This window comes from Ranitomeya imitator, chromosome 1 (assembly GCF_032444005.1).
Source record: "Ranitomeya imitator isolate aRanImi1 chromosome 1, aRanImi1.pri, whole genome shotgun sequence".
Taxonomy (NCBI): domain Eukaryota; kingdom Metazoa; phylum Chordata; class Amphibia; order Anura; family Dendrobatidae; genus Ranitomeya; species Ranitomeya imitator.
This window is the reverse complement of record NC_091282.1, coordinates 171883621-171896331: the sequence shown is the minus strand read 5'-3', so window position 1 is coordinate 171896331 and position 12711 is coordinate 171883621. Positions and strand designations below refer to the sequence as shown.

The following is a 12711-nucleotide window of genomic DNA, read 5'->3' as shown; positions in this document are numbered from 1 at the left end:
CAAATGATGTAATGGAAATCGGGGGGAAAAAATTCCAAGCATGGCGAAACAGCAACAAAAGTGCAATTCTGCTATTATTTGGTGTTTTTAAATTTACAATGTTCATTTTACCATAAAAAGTGAGCCAGAATTATCATTTTCCCCATCAGTGTGATTATGCAGGTATCAAATATATGTAGTTTTTGTTTTATTTTTCTGAAAAAAAAATCAGAAATTTGATAAAAAAAATGTTTTCTTTTGTCGCCATATTCCAAGAGCCGTAACATTTTAGATTTTTGGAATATATGGCAGTGATAGGGCTTGTTTTTTGCACCCAGAGCCAATGTTTTTATTGATATCATTTTAGTCTATGTATAATGTTTTGATCGCCTCATATTGCACTTTTTTGCTATTGTGGTGTCCAAAAAAAGCGATTCTGGCATTTTTATTTTTTTTCTCGTTACGTCGTTTACCAATTGGATTAATTTATTTTATATTTTGATAAATACATCTGACTTTTACGAACGCATTGATATGAAATGAGTATTTTTAAAATTATTTCTTAATTTTTAATGTGGTAAAAGAACGGTGATTTGAACTTTAGATTTTATTTTTCTCATTTTTTAAAACTTTTTTTTTTACTTTTTAATGTATTTGTTTGCCCCTTTGGGGCCTTGAATCTGTGTGCATCTGATCGCTTGTGCTAAATACAGCAAGAGCATTGCTATATATAAAAAATCATGGTCTTCTATGTACGCCAGCCACGTGCTAATTTTCACAGGAGCACCGTGATGACAGACGCCGTGGTCTTCAGCAGACCCCTGGCGGTCATGCCAACCCATCGTCGTCCTGCGATTACGTTGCAGATGCATTGAGGGGTTAGAATGGTGCCTGCTGGCTCATTAAATGCAGGTGTTACAGATAGCGTCATTTAGCAGGTTAACGGCCGCGGGTGGATCTCCACTTGTGGGCATTAACCTGCTAAATGATGCTATCAATCTGTCACAGGCAGATGATGGCTGATTATCACAGCCATCATAAAAAGATGTTGCCACTGCCAACATTGGCATCCAGATATAGCAATAGCATCCTAGGCCCTGAGCTCAAGCATGCCCAAGGAAATTCTAGAGGAGAAAATACTAAAATACTAGTATAATAGATGGCACATTGTAGGACACATATACAGCACAATTCTGATAAACATTGTAGCAAAAGTACTGAATTTCTAATTTGGTTGGCTGCTAATGGGACATGACACACATGAAGTTCTGGCACTTGTAAGTTGCAATTGGGACAATGGATACATTGTACTAGTGATTGGTGAAGGATATGGAGTAACGTTTATCATCCGTGCCCTAGATTCTCAACCTGTGGCATAAGTACCCGGAGAGGTACACATCATGTTTCTTGATACAACTCAACAGCATCTTCACTTGTAACTGATTTCTGAGGTTCTCAGCAATCAGTAATTTTGCATGTGCTGAGCATTCAGCACAGTGAATATGCTGATAGTCTTGGAACCCTACTCGTAGTGAATAGTGAAGGCATTATCCACACAACTTCAAGTCATGTTCAGCTTCAGGGCATTTTCACTTAGATGATGCTATTATTTTGTCCCCATTGATGTACCAGGCAGACGAACTAGTAAAAAAGAAGGTAGACTGTGTTCATGTCACAGATACACAGTGTCTATAACAGGTGTCAGAGTCATGAATTGGTTCTAAAATCTATGAATTTCTAGCTATAATAGCATTACAATACAGTATGTCAACATATTGGGGGAAACTTATCATTAGAGTCCTAGGAAAGACAATTTATTTTCACACAAAAAATAGTAAAAGTTATACACTGATTCAATTTTGTGCCTCATTTTCTAATGGCATCCCAAAATGTATTCATTTGGTGTATGACAAGTGTATTACTTTTATGAATTTAAAACTATTCCTATTGCATTTTTTTGATAATTATACATTTGTACCTTTATATACCTTTATTCATGAACGTGCATGCCAATGGATTTATCTAGTATTTGAATCAATTTAAACATTATTGAGTTTCATATCTGTGTACCATAAAAGTGCTGGAATACATGAAAATATTCTTTTGTGTTGGCTAAAATCAATTTGTATGCTACACACGTGTCTAGTAAATTTCCTTTAACTAGCTACCAGTGAAACATGATATGCCTAGGCTGATTAAAGGTAGGAGACCATAGTTCTTCTACTCTGGATTAAAGATGTTAATCAGATTGTGAGCTTACATGACAAAAATAGAAAGTAGCAGTACAAAGCTGGGCACCAGACATCTCACAGGTCCCTCACTTGATTACAGAACAATTTCCTGTAGCAAAAGAACTGGAATTGTTCTTCAGGTAGAATCCAATTTACAGGTGAGTTGTCATCGTGAATTAGTTTTCATTTTTGGTCAAATATCTTATAATTTATTTTTTTTGTAAACTCTACAACTGGTAATTTTTTCTTCTAAATGCTTTATTAATAATAACCCCACTTTATTTATTTTAACATTAACAATTTAACATTTTTTCTTAGTATTTCCGCATCACAATTTTTTTTACAAATCTGGGATTCACCGGAAGAAGTCCACATTGGATGTAGAGAAGAGTGTTGATTTCCTGGTCCATTTAATGAGTAATTGAAGCCGGTGGACAAAACATTTTCCAGGTGAGTCGTTTAATACCTTCTCTGCCCCAACATTGCTTTTGACCATTTGTGGTAAATGAAGCCCAATGGTATGACACAGCAGTACATGAGGTTTGAGAGGTATGTATTGTCCATGCAATTAGGTTGTAGGCGGTCGCAAGGATGGAAAAATATTTTTGAGAAGTTTCCGCAAGATAAAAAGAACAGAAAAGTGTCCTACATGATAAATACGGAGGACCGTGATGCAAAGAAAAGCCTACGTAGAGAAGAAAAGTCCTCCAAACACAAGTTGTATAAAAAATGAACAATTTAATTAGAACACACAATTAAAAGAGTTTAAAATGGAGATGTAACAAACAAACTATACAGAAAATGAAAACGGTTACATTGGATCTCTCTGGACCCTGGGTATTTATAGATCTCCTGGCTTGGACTTATCTGTATATCTTTATATGATACTAATTATCTATTTTGACCTTGAGCTATAATGTGCATTTTTTGTCTCTGGATTGTCCTATGAATCACATATTTTGTGTCACTTAATTTGTCTCTTATACATTTAGTATAACCTTTTTTTTTAGGAGTTACCAGAGACAAACCCCAGCATTGTCCAGTTACGGTAATTTATTTATGTCCTTTTCTGCTCCTTAGTTATTTGTACCTTGCATTTTATTCACTAGAATGTCTTTCTCTATTATTTCATGCATTTGCTCATATATGAATAAGGGCTCTTTTCCATTTGCGAGAAACACGTCCGTGTCTCGCATGTGAAAACCCAGCTCTGGCGCCGGCACTTGGGAGCGGAGCGTGCAGCTCCATGCGTTGCTATGCGGCTGCACGCTCCGCTCTGGAGTGCCGGCGCCACAGCTTGGTTTTCACATGCGAGACACGGACGTGTTTCTCGCAAATGGAAAAGAGCCCTTAGAGTCTATTTTGCAAGGCGTTGTACTTTATGCATAATTTTGGACATAACCCATCCATCTGCCCAGTGTTTGCTTGTTTCATTTCCTGTAGGGTTTGTTTACCTCCACATTTAAACCCCTTCACCCCGAAGTCCGTTTTCACCTTCCTGACCGGGCCAATTTTTATCATTCTGACCACTGTCACTTTATGAGGTAATAACTCTGGAACACTTCAATGGATTCCACTGATTCAGAGAATGTTTTCTTGTGACATATTGTACTTTATGATAGTGGTAAAATTTCTTTGATATGACTTGCAATTATTTCTGGAAAAAAAAAACAAAATTGTAGAAAATTTAGACAGTTTCGCAATTTTCAAATTTTTCATTTTTATGCCCTTAAATTAGAGAGACATATTGCACAAAATAGTTAATAAATAACATTTCCCACATGTCTACTTTACATCCGCACAATTTTTGAAACATAATTTTTTTTTTTTGTTAGGAAGTTATAAGGGTGAAAAGTTGACCAAAGATTTCTAATTTTTACAATAAAATTTGCAAAACCCTTTTTCCTTAGGGACTACCTCACATTTGAAGTGACTTTGAGGGGCCTGTATTACAGAGAATACCCAAGTGTGACACCATTCTAAAAACTCTCAAGGTGCTCAAAACCACATTCAAGAAGTTTATTAACCCTTCAGGTGATTCACAGGAATTTTTGTACAAAAGTCTTTTAGACCTATTTTTTTTTTACTTTCACAAGGGTAACAGGAGAAAATGTACCATACAATTTGTTGTGCAATTTATCCTGAGTATGCCAATACCCCAAATGTGGGTGAAATCTACTGTTTGGGCATATGTCAGGGCTCGGAAGAGAAGGAGCGCCATTTCCCTTAAAATTTGCTGGCATAATTAGCGGACACCATGTCATGTTTGGAGAGCCCCTGATGTGCATAAAAAGTGGAAACCCCCAACAAGTGACACCATTTTGGAAACCCCTTATGGAACTTATCTAGATGTGTATTGAGCACCTTGAACCCACAGATGTTTCACTGAAGTTTATAACGTTAAGCTGTGAAAATAAAAAAAAATCTAATTTTTCCAAATAAATGTTTTTGTAGCTCCAAATTTAGCATTTTCCTAAGGGTAGCATGAGAAATTGCTACACACAATTTGTTGTGACATTTCTCCTGAGTGCGCAGATACCCAATATGTGGAGGAAAACAACTGTTTGGGCGCACAGCAGGGCTTGGAAGGAAAAGAGCACTTATTCCCTAACATAACTTGTTCAATTACTAGCCAATATATACGGTAATTAGAACGTTGGTTATAGAGATGTCATCAACCTCACACTGGTTGAAATCATAGAATAACGGTTTGCACAAGTCCAAAGGCATATAAACAACAATAAAAAAATTCTATGATCCTGTGAAATTCTTAACATTTAGTTAATATATCCCATTTCTATTGGTTTTAATAGTGTATCCAGAAGTTGCGGACAATCATTCCCTGTGAGGAGCATGGAACATACTAATGCTTAGCCCTGTTATCCCAACTTGTGGCTAGCTTGTGGATAAATTAAAAAAAGCATAAGATGGTTAAGGTTATATATATTTTGCTTTTCTCGCCATTTTCCGAGACCCATTACATTTTCGTTTTTCGGGCCATGGGGCTGCGCAATGGCTTATGTTTTGCGCACTCAGCTGTCATTCTTATTAATACCACATTGAGGTAGATATGATGCTTTTATCACCTCTTATTTCATTTTATTGCAATGTTTTGGCAGACAAAAAAAAACGACGGTAATTTTGGTATTTTGATTTTTTTCTTGTTATGCCGTTTGTTGATCTGATTAATTTATTTTATATTTTTATAGTTTAGACTTTTAGAGATGCAGCTGTACGAAATAGGTGCATTTTTTTATTGATTTATTTTAAATAGGGCAACGGAGTGATTTGAACTTTTTGTGTTTTTTTATTCTTTTCATATGTTTTAAAACTTTTTACTGTATTTTAATAGGGAACTTGAAGCTGCGATCGTCCGATCGCTTGTGTTATACATAGCAGTGCATCAGAAATCACGATCTATGAATGCCAGCTACAGGCTGGCTTTCACAGGATGATCATAATGAAAAGCATGGGGGTAATCTGCAGACCCCTGGCTGTAATGGCAGCCCATCGGCGCCCTCTGATCACGTCATGGGCATGATGATGGGAGCGTGAAATGACACCCCCCGCCAATATGTGTCAAATACCGCTGTCAGAGACAGGTTAACAGCCGCGGGGGGCGGTCCACTCCACCCACTGCTGTTAGAGGCACATGATGACTGATTAAATCAGCTGTCATGTGCGAAGAAAGATGTGGGCTTGACCAGGGGCGTGCATAGTAATCATGGGGCCCCATAGCAAAAGTCTGAATAGGGCCCCCTCCCCCCCAAAAAGAATAAAATAATCAACAGGTGCTCTTAACTCGAAGCATGCATGTTATAGATATAGGCCAAACATTGTCCAAGAAAGAGATTGCCTCAAAATAGAAGACATATACACAGGTACATGCACATACAGAAATACACACATATTTGAACATAGTCACATACACTGACATACACAGATATTCACACACACACGTTAGAACATTAGAAATATTTTTAATATGGGGATTGGGGAAGCTTGCAACAAGCCTAGCTCACCAGCCCTCAGTCTGCATGTGTCCCGTTCAGCTCCCCCGGCATGTGGTAGTGCAGGACCACCACAGACATGGCCAGGACCATCAGAGGCCCCACTCGCTGTCGGGGCCTGGGCCGCTCCCCCAGTTTTTGACTACGGTCACTTCAACAGACATGGCAGCACACGGTGCGGCTGTGTCTGGTTGTAATTGCACTGCCGGAGTGACACACAAGCACAATTAAAAGTACAGTGTCGCCCCTGCATGTTCGACTACTTCCAGCCAGGCCCAGCATACACTGCTTTCTCTGGCTGGAAAGCTACATCAGTCAGGAGGCATGGTGTCCTTATGCAAATCCAGCCAGAGAGTTCAACCGGGAGCAGAGCAGTGCAGGACTAGAAAGGAGGAGTTAGGAGGAGCCAGGTACAGAGTGACGGCGACACGCACATTTAATTAAAGGCACACGGCACAGCACAGCCGTTGCGGTCCGACTCCGGTGGGCAGGGCTGCTACTAGGAATTTCTAGGCCCCATACTGGCTAAATTTTTTTGGCCCCTTGAGACTCTGCCAAGGTAACATCCCTCGAATAGTCCACAGCTCCACAGCTCTGTCTTGGAAACACTGCACTTCTCACCAATCACACATTAACAGTTCCCATCACCAGATCACACATATAGCCAGTAACTTTTGCTTTGGCCAAAAGATTTTTTAAGCCACCAAAATGACAAGGTAGACTCTTTTGGCCAAGCTTTAATCTATCCTATTAATCATTTGTTAAAATATCCAACGGAATTTTGGTATATTTTTATTTATTTTTCAATTTTTAAATTGACCCATAATACCACATACCAGGAACAAATACCACCACACCATGACCAGACCACATATTATGACCACATAGTGACCAAATAGCACATGCAAGGAACAAATACCGCCACAATATGGCCGGACAACATATTACCATTCATTGTCAGCAAGCAGCCTGAATGGTAAATCATATCATTTCAGCTTTGAACTGAATCTTGCATGTCTTTTTCCTCCATTCATTGTCAGCAAGCAGCCTGAATAGTAAATCATATCATTCTATCTCAGGCATTGAATCCTGCATGTATGTAGATTTGTTAGCCATCTTAGTAAGCATTTGTTTTTTGTACATAGATATTGACCTCACTTCTGCTTGTCCTTATGCAGAGAGATCTCATAACTGAGATCCATGTAGGATTGGACATTTGTTTATCTGTTCACTACATTTATTGGGCCTTCTGCTGTCTCAACTGAGTTAGATTTATTGCTAACGAGAGAGAGAGAGAGAGAGAAAAAAAAGTGAGATCTAAGAGCTAGCCTTCTATAAATTTAGACATAGTTTGGGGACACATGCAGGGCTGCATTCGTGCACTATTTTTCATGTACAGTTATTCGAAGTACAGTTTTTTTAAGTACTGACAGTTAAACCATGGCAGTTAGACAGGGCAGGAGACAGGGCAGGAGACAGGAAAGACACTTTAATCTTTCAACTCCCTGTTCATTTGGAACAGAACAAATATTCACCATATGCATTTGCATAATCTATATCCTGGCTGCTGCATTCACTCACATTTACCGCCTTTGCATTAACTATTTACACTCCATCCATATCGACCCCTCTGTCCTTTCCTCTCCTATGTATAGCACTCACGCTCTGTTCACATTGCTTAACAGCGCAGATCCATTCAGTCCCACCATCCAACACAAGAGACGCTCTCACATCTCACAATCACTTAACCATCTGCTCACTCTTTCTATCCTCCTTCTCCTAGTCGCTGGAGACATCTCTCCCAACCCCGGCCCCCCATGTTATAGCCAGTCAAACCCCTCTAACCTTATTAATATTCCATGCATGCCTTCTGCCTCTTTCAATTGTGCCCTTTGGAACTCTCGCTCTGTGTGTAATAAACTCTCATTCATCCATGACTTCTTCCTTACTGATTCTCTTAACGTCCTGGCTCTTACGGAAACCTGGATCCAGCAGTCAGACACCACTGCTGCTGCTGCTCTCTCATATGGTGGACTACACTTTTCTCATACCCCAAGATCAGACAACAGAGCAGGTGGAGGAGTTGGTCTGCTCCTATCACCCAAATGTACATTCCAAGTTATCCCCCAAGTACTCTCACTTGTCTTCCTTTCCTTTGAAGTCCATGCTGTCAGACAGTGGTGTATCATCCTCACGGCCCCTCTCATCAATTCCTGGATCACTTTGCCAAATGGCTTCCACACTTTCTCTTCTGTGACATCCCCACCCTCATCATGGGTGACTTCAACATCCCCATTGCTTTTCCCTTCTCCCCATCTGCTTCTCTCCTTTTATCTCTAACCTCTCCTTTCTGCCTCTCACAGCATACTAACTCTCTAACGCATGAAGACGGAAACTCCTTCGACTTGGTCTTCTCCCGACTTTGCTCAGTGGATGATTTCACAAACTCCCCTCTCGCGCTCTCTGACCACCACCTTCTTTCATTGTCTATCAAGAACTGCCATCCCGTTCAGGTCACCCCCACTTTCCACACTTATAGAAACATACAGGCCATTAACACCCAGAAACATATGCAGAGCTTGCAGTCCTCATTGACCCCTATCTCCTCCATCTCATGTCCTGATTCTGCACTGAAGCATTACAATGAAACCCTCCAAAGTGCCCTGGGTGAAATTGCACCTCCTATACATAAAACAACTCAGCACAGATGGCGACAATCGTGGCACATGCTGCAAACACGTTTCCTACAGCGGTGCTCCAGGTGCGCCGAACGTCTGTGGAGAAAATCTAATCTACCCGAAGATTTCATCCATTATAAGTTTATGCTTAAAACATACAACTCTGCCCTCCACCTCTCCAAACAAACCTATTTTAAAACCCTTATCATCTCGCTGTCCAATAACCCTAAACATCTCTTTGACACTTTCTATTCCCTACTCAACCCAAGAGTGCAGACACCAACCACGGATCTCTGCGCTGACGATCTTGCCAATTACTTCAAAGAAAAAATTGACCACATTCGACAGGAAATTATCTCTCAATCCCTTCATTCCATGCACTGTCCTCCCTCCCCCACTGCATCCAGTTCACTCTCTGACTTTGAACCAGTTACAGAAGAAGTAATTAGGCTCCTTGCATCTTCTCGCCTGACCACTTGCACCAGTGACCCCATTCCGTCACATCTCCTCCAGTCCCTTTCCCCGGCTGTCACCTCTCACCTAACAAAAATGTTCAACCTTTCTCTCTCTTCCGGTATTTTTCCCTCCTCATTTAAGCATGCCATCATAAACCCATTACTTAAAAAACCATCCCTCGATCAAGACTGTGCCGCTAATTATAGACCCTGTTATGACCTCGTGGTAAGGACAATAATGGACCTGGTGGTTAAGAGCACACGGAATGACCTGATAGTTACTAATAATATAGGACGAGCTCTGAGACGTGGGAACTCTGCTGACCGCAATCCCTAATCCTATCACACACACTAGAAATAGCCGTGGATTGCTCCTAACGCTCCCTATGCAACTCGACACAGCCTAAGAAACTAGCTAGCCCTAGAGATAGAAAAATAAAGCCTACCTTGCCTCAGAGAAATTCCCCAAGGGAAAAGGCAGCCCCCCCACATACAGTGGGGCAAAAAAGTATTTAGTCAGTCAGCAATAGTGCAAGTTCCACCACTTAAAAAGATGAGAGGCGTCTGTAATTTGCATCATAGGTAGACCTCTACTAGGTTCTGTAGAAGGACGTAGATCTGGGGATTTATTATGATGGAATATAGGCTGAACTGGATGGACAAATGTCTTTTTTCGGCCTTACTAACTATGTTACTATGTTACTATGTTACTATGGGAGACAAACTGAGAAAAAAAAATCCAGAAAATCACATTGTCTGTTTTTTTATCATTTTATTTGCATATTATGGTGGAAAATAAGTATTTGGTCAGAAACAAACAATCAAGATTTCTGGCTCTCACAGACCTGTAACTTCTTCTTTAAGAGTCTCCTCTTTCCTCCACTCATTACTTGTAGTAATGGCACCTGTTTAAACTTGTTATCAGTATAAAAAGACACCTGTGCACACCCTCAAACAGTCTGACTCCAAACTCCACTATGGTGAAGACCAAAGAGCTGTCAAAGGACACCAGAAACAAAATTGTAGCCCTGCACCAGGCTGGGAAGACTGAATCTGCAATAGCCAACCAGCTTGGAGTGAAGAAATCAACAGTGGGAGCAATAATTAGAAAATGGAAGACATACAAGACCACTGATAATCTCCTTCGATCTGGGGCTCCACGCAAAATCCCACCCTGTGGGGTCAGAATGATCACAAGAACGGTGAGCAAAAATCCCAGAACCACACAGGGGGACCTAGTGAATGAACTGCAGAGAGCTGGGACCAATGTAACAAGGCCTACCATAAGTAACACACTACGCCACCATGGACTCAGATCCTGCAGTGCCAGACGTGTCCCACTGCTTAAGCCAGTACATGTCCGGGCCCGTCTGAAGTTTGCTAGAGAGCATTTGGATGATCCAGAGGAGTTTTGGGAGAATGTCCTATGGTCTGATGAAACCAAACTGGAACTGTTTGGTAGAAACACAACTTGTCGTGTTTGGAGGAAAAAGAATACTGAGTTGCATCCATCAAACACCATACCTACTGTAAAGCATGGTGGTGGAAACATCATGCTTTGGGGCTGTTTCTCTGCAAAGGGGCCAGGACGACTGATCCGGGTACATAAAAGAATGAATGGGGCCATGTATCGTGAGATTTTGAGTGCAAACCTCCTTCCATCAGCAAGGGCATTGAAGATGAAACGTGGCTGGGTCTTTCAACATGACAATGATCCAAAGCACACCGCCAGGGCAACGAAGGAGTGGCTTCGTAAGAAGCATTTCAAGGTTCTGGAGTGGCCTAGCCAGTCTCCAGATCTCAACCCTATAGAAAACCTTTGGAGGGAGTTGAAAGTCCGTGTTGCCAAGCAAAAAGCCAAAAACATCACTGCTCTAGAGGAGATCTGCATGGAGGAATGGGCCAACCTACCAACAACAGTGTGTGGCAACCTTGTGAAGACTTACAGAAAATGTTTGACCTCTGTCATTGCCAACAAAGGATATATTACAAAGTATTGAGATGAAATTTTGTTTCTGACCAAATACTTATTTTCCACCATAATATGCAAATAAAATTATAAAAAAAACAGACAATGTGATTTTCTGGATTTTTTTTCTCAGTTTGTCTCCCATAGTTGAGGTCTACCTATGATGTAAATTACAGACGCCTATCATCTTTTTAAGTGGTGGAACTTGCACTATTGCTGACTGACTAAATACTTTTTTGCCCCACTGTATAATGACTGTGAGTAAAGATGAAAATTACAAACACAGAGATGAAATAGATTTAGCAAAGTGAGGCCCGACTTACTGAACAGACAGAGGATAGGAAAGGTAACTTTGCAGTCAGCACAAAAAAACTACAAAAAGACCACACAGAGGGCGCAAAAAGACCCTCCGCACCGACTCACGGTGCGGAGGCGCTCCCTCTGCGTCCCAGAGCTTCCAGCAAGCAAGACAAAAATCAAAATAGCAAGCTGGACAGAAAAATAGCAAACCAGAGAAAAACAAGCAGGAACTTAGCTTCTGCTGGGAAGACAGGTCACAAGAACGATCCAGGAGAGAACTAGACCAATACTGGAACATTGACAGGTGGCATAGAGCAAAGATCTAAGTGGAGTTAAATAGAGCAGCCAGCTAACGAATTAACCTTGTCACCTGTGGAAGGAAACTCAGAAGCCGCAGCTCCACTCACAACCACCAGAGGAAGCCCATGGACAGAACCAGCCGAAGTACCATTCATGACCACAGGAGGGAGCTTGACAACAGAATTCACAACAGTACCCCCCCTTGAGGAGGGGTCACCGAACCCTCACCAGAGCCCCCAGGCCGACCAGGACGAGCCAAATGAAAGGCACGAACCAGATCGGCAGCATGAACATCGGAGGCAAAGACCTAGGAATTATCTTCCTGACCATAACCCTTCCACTTGACCAGGTACTGGAGTTTCCGTCTCGAAATACGAGAATCCAAAATCTTCTCCACCACATACTCCAACTCCCCCTCAACCAACACCGGGGCAGGAGGATCAACGGATGGAACCACAGGCGCCACGTATCTCCGCAACAATGACCTATGGAATACATTATGGATGGCAAAAGAAGCTGGAAGGCTCAAACGAAATGACACAGGATTGAGAACCTCAGAAATCTTATACGGACCAATGAAACGAGGCTTAAACTTAGGAGAGGAAACCTTCATAGGAACATAACGAGACGACAACCAAACCAAATCCCCAACACGAAGTCGGGGACCCACACAGCGCCGGCGGTTAGCGAAACGTTGAGCCTTCTCCTGGGACAATGTCAAATTGTCCACCACATGAGTCCAAATCTGCTGCAACCTATCCATCACAGTATCTACACCAGGACAGTCCG

At 41.3% G+C, this 12711-nt stretch overlaps 1 protein-coding gene across 1 annotated transcript in view; it reads left to right on the top strand.

Moving 5' to 3' along the window:
* Window positions 1-2260: 2260 nt before the first annotated feature.
* Window positions 2261-12711, top strand: part of LOC138665197 (uncharacterized) — a 135491-nt gene continuing 125040 nt past the window's right edge. The window contains exons 1-2 of the mRNA XM_069752477.1: window positions 2261-2368; window positions 2529-2660. The gene's annotated coding sequence lies outside the window, so the exon portion shown is untranslated. The remainder of the gene's footprint in view (window positions 2369-2528; window positions 2661-12711) is intronic.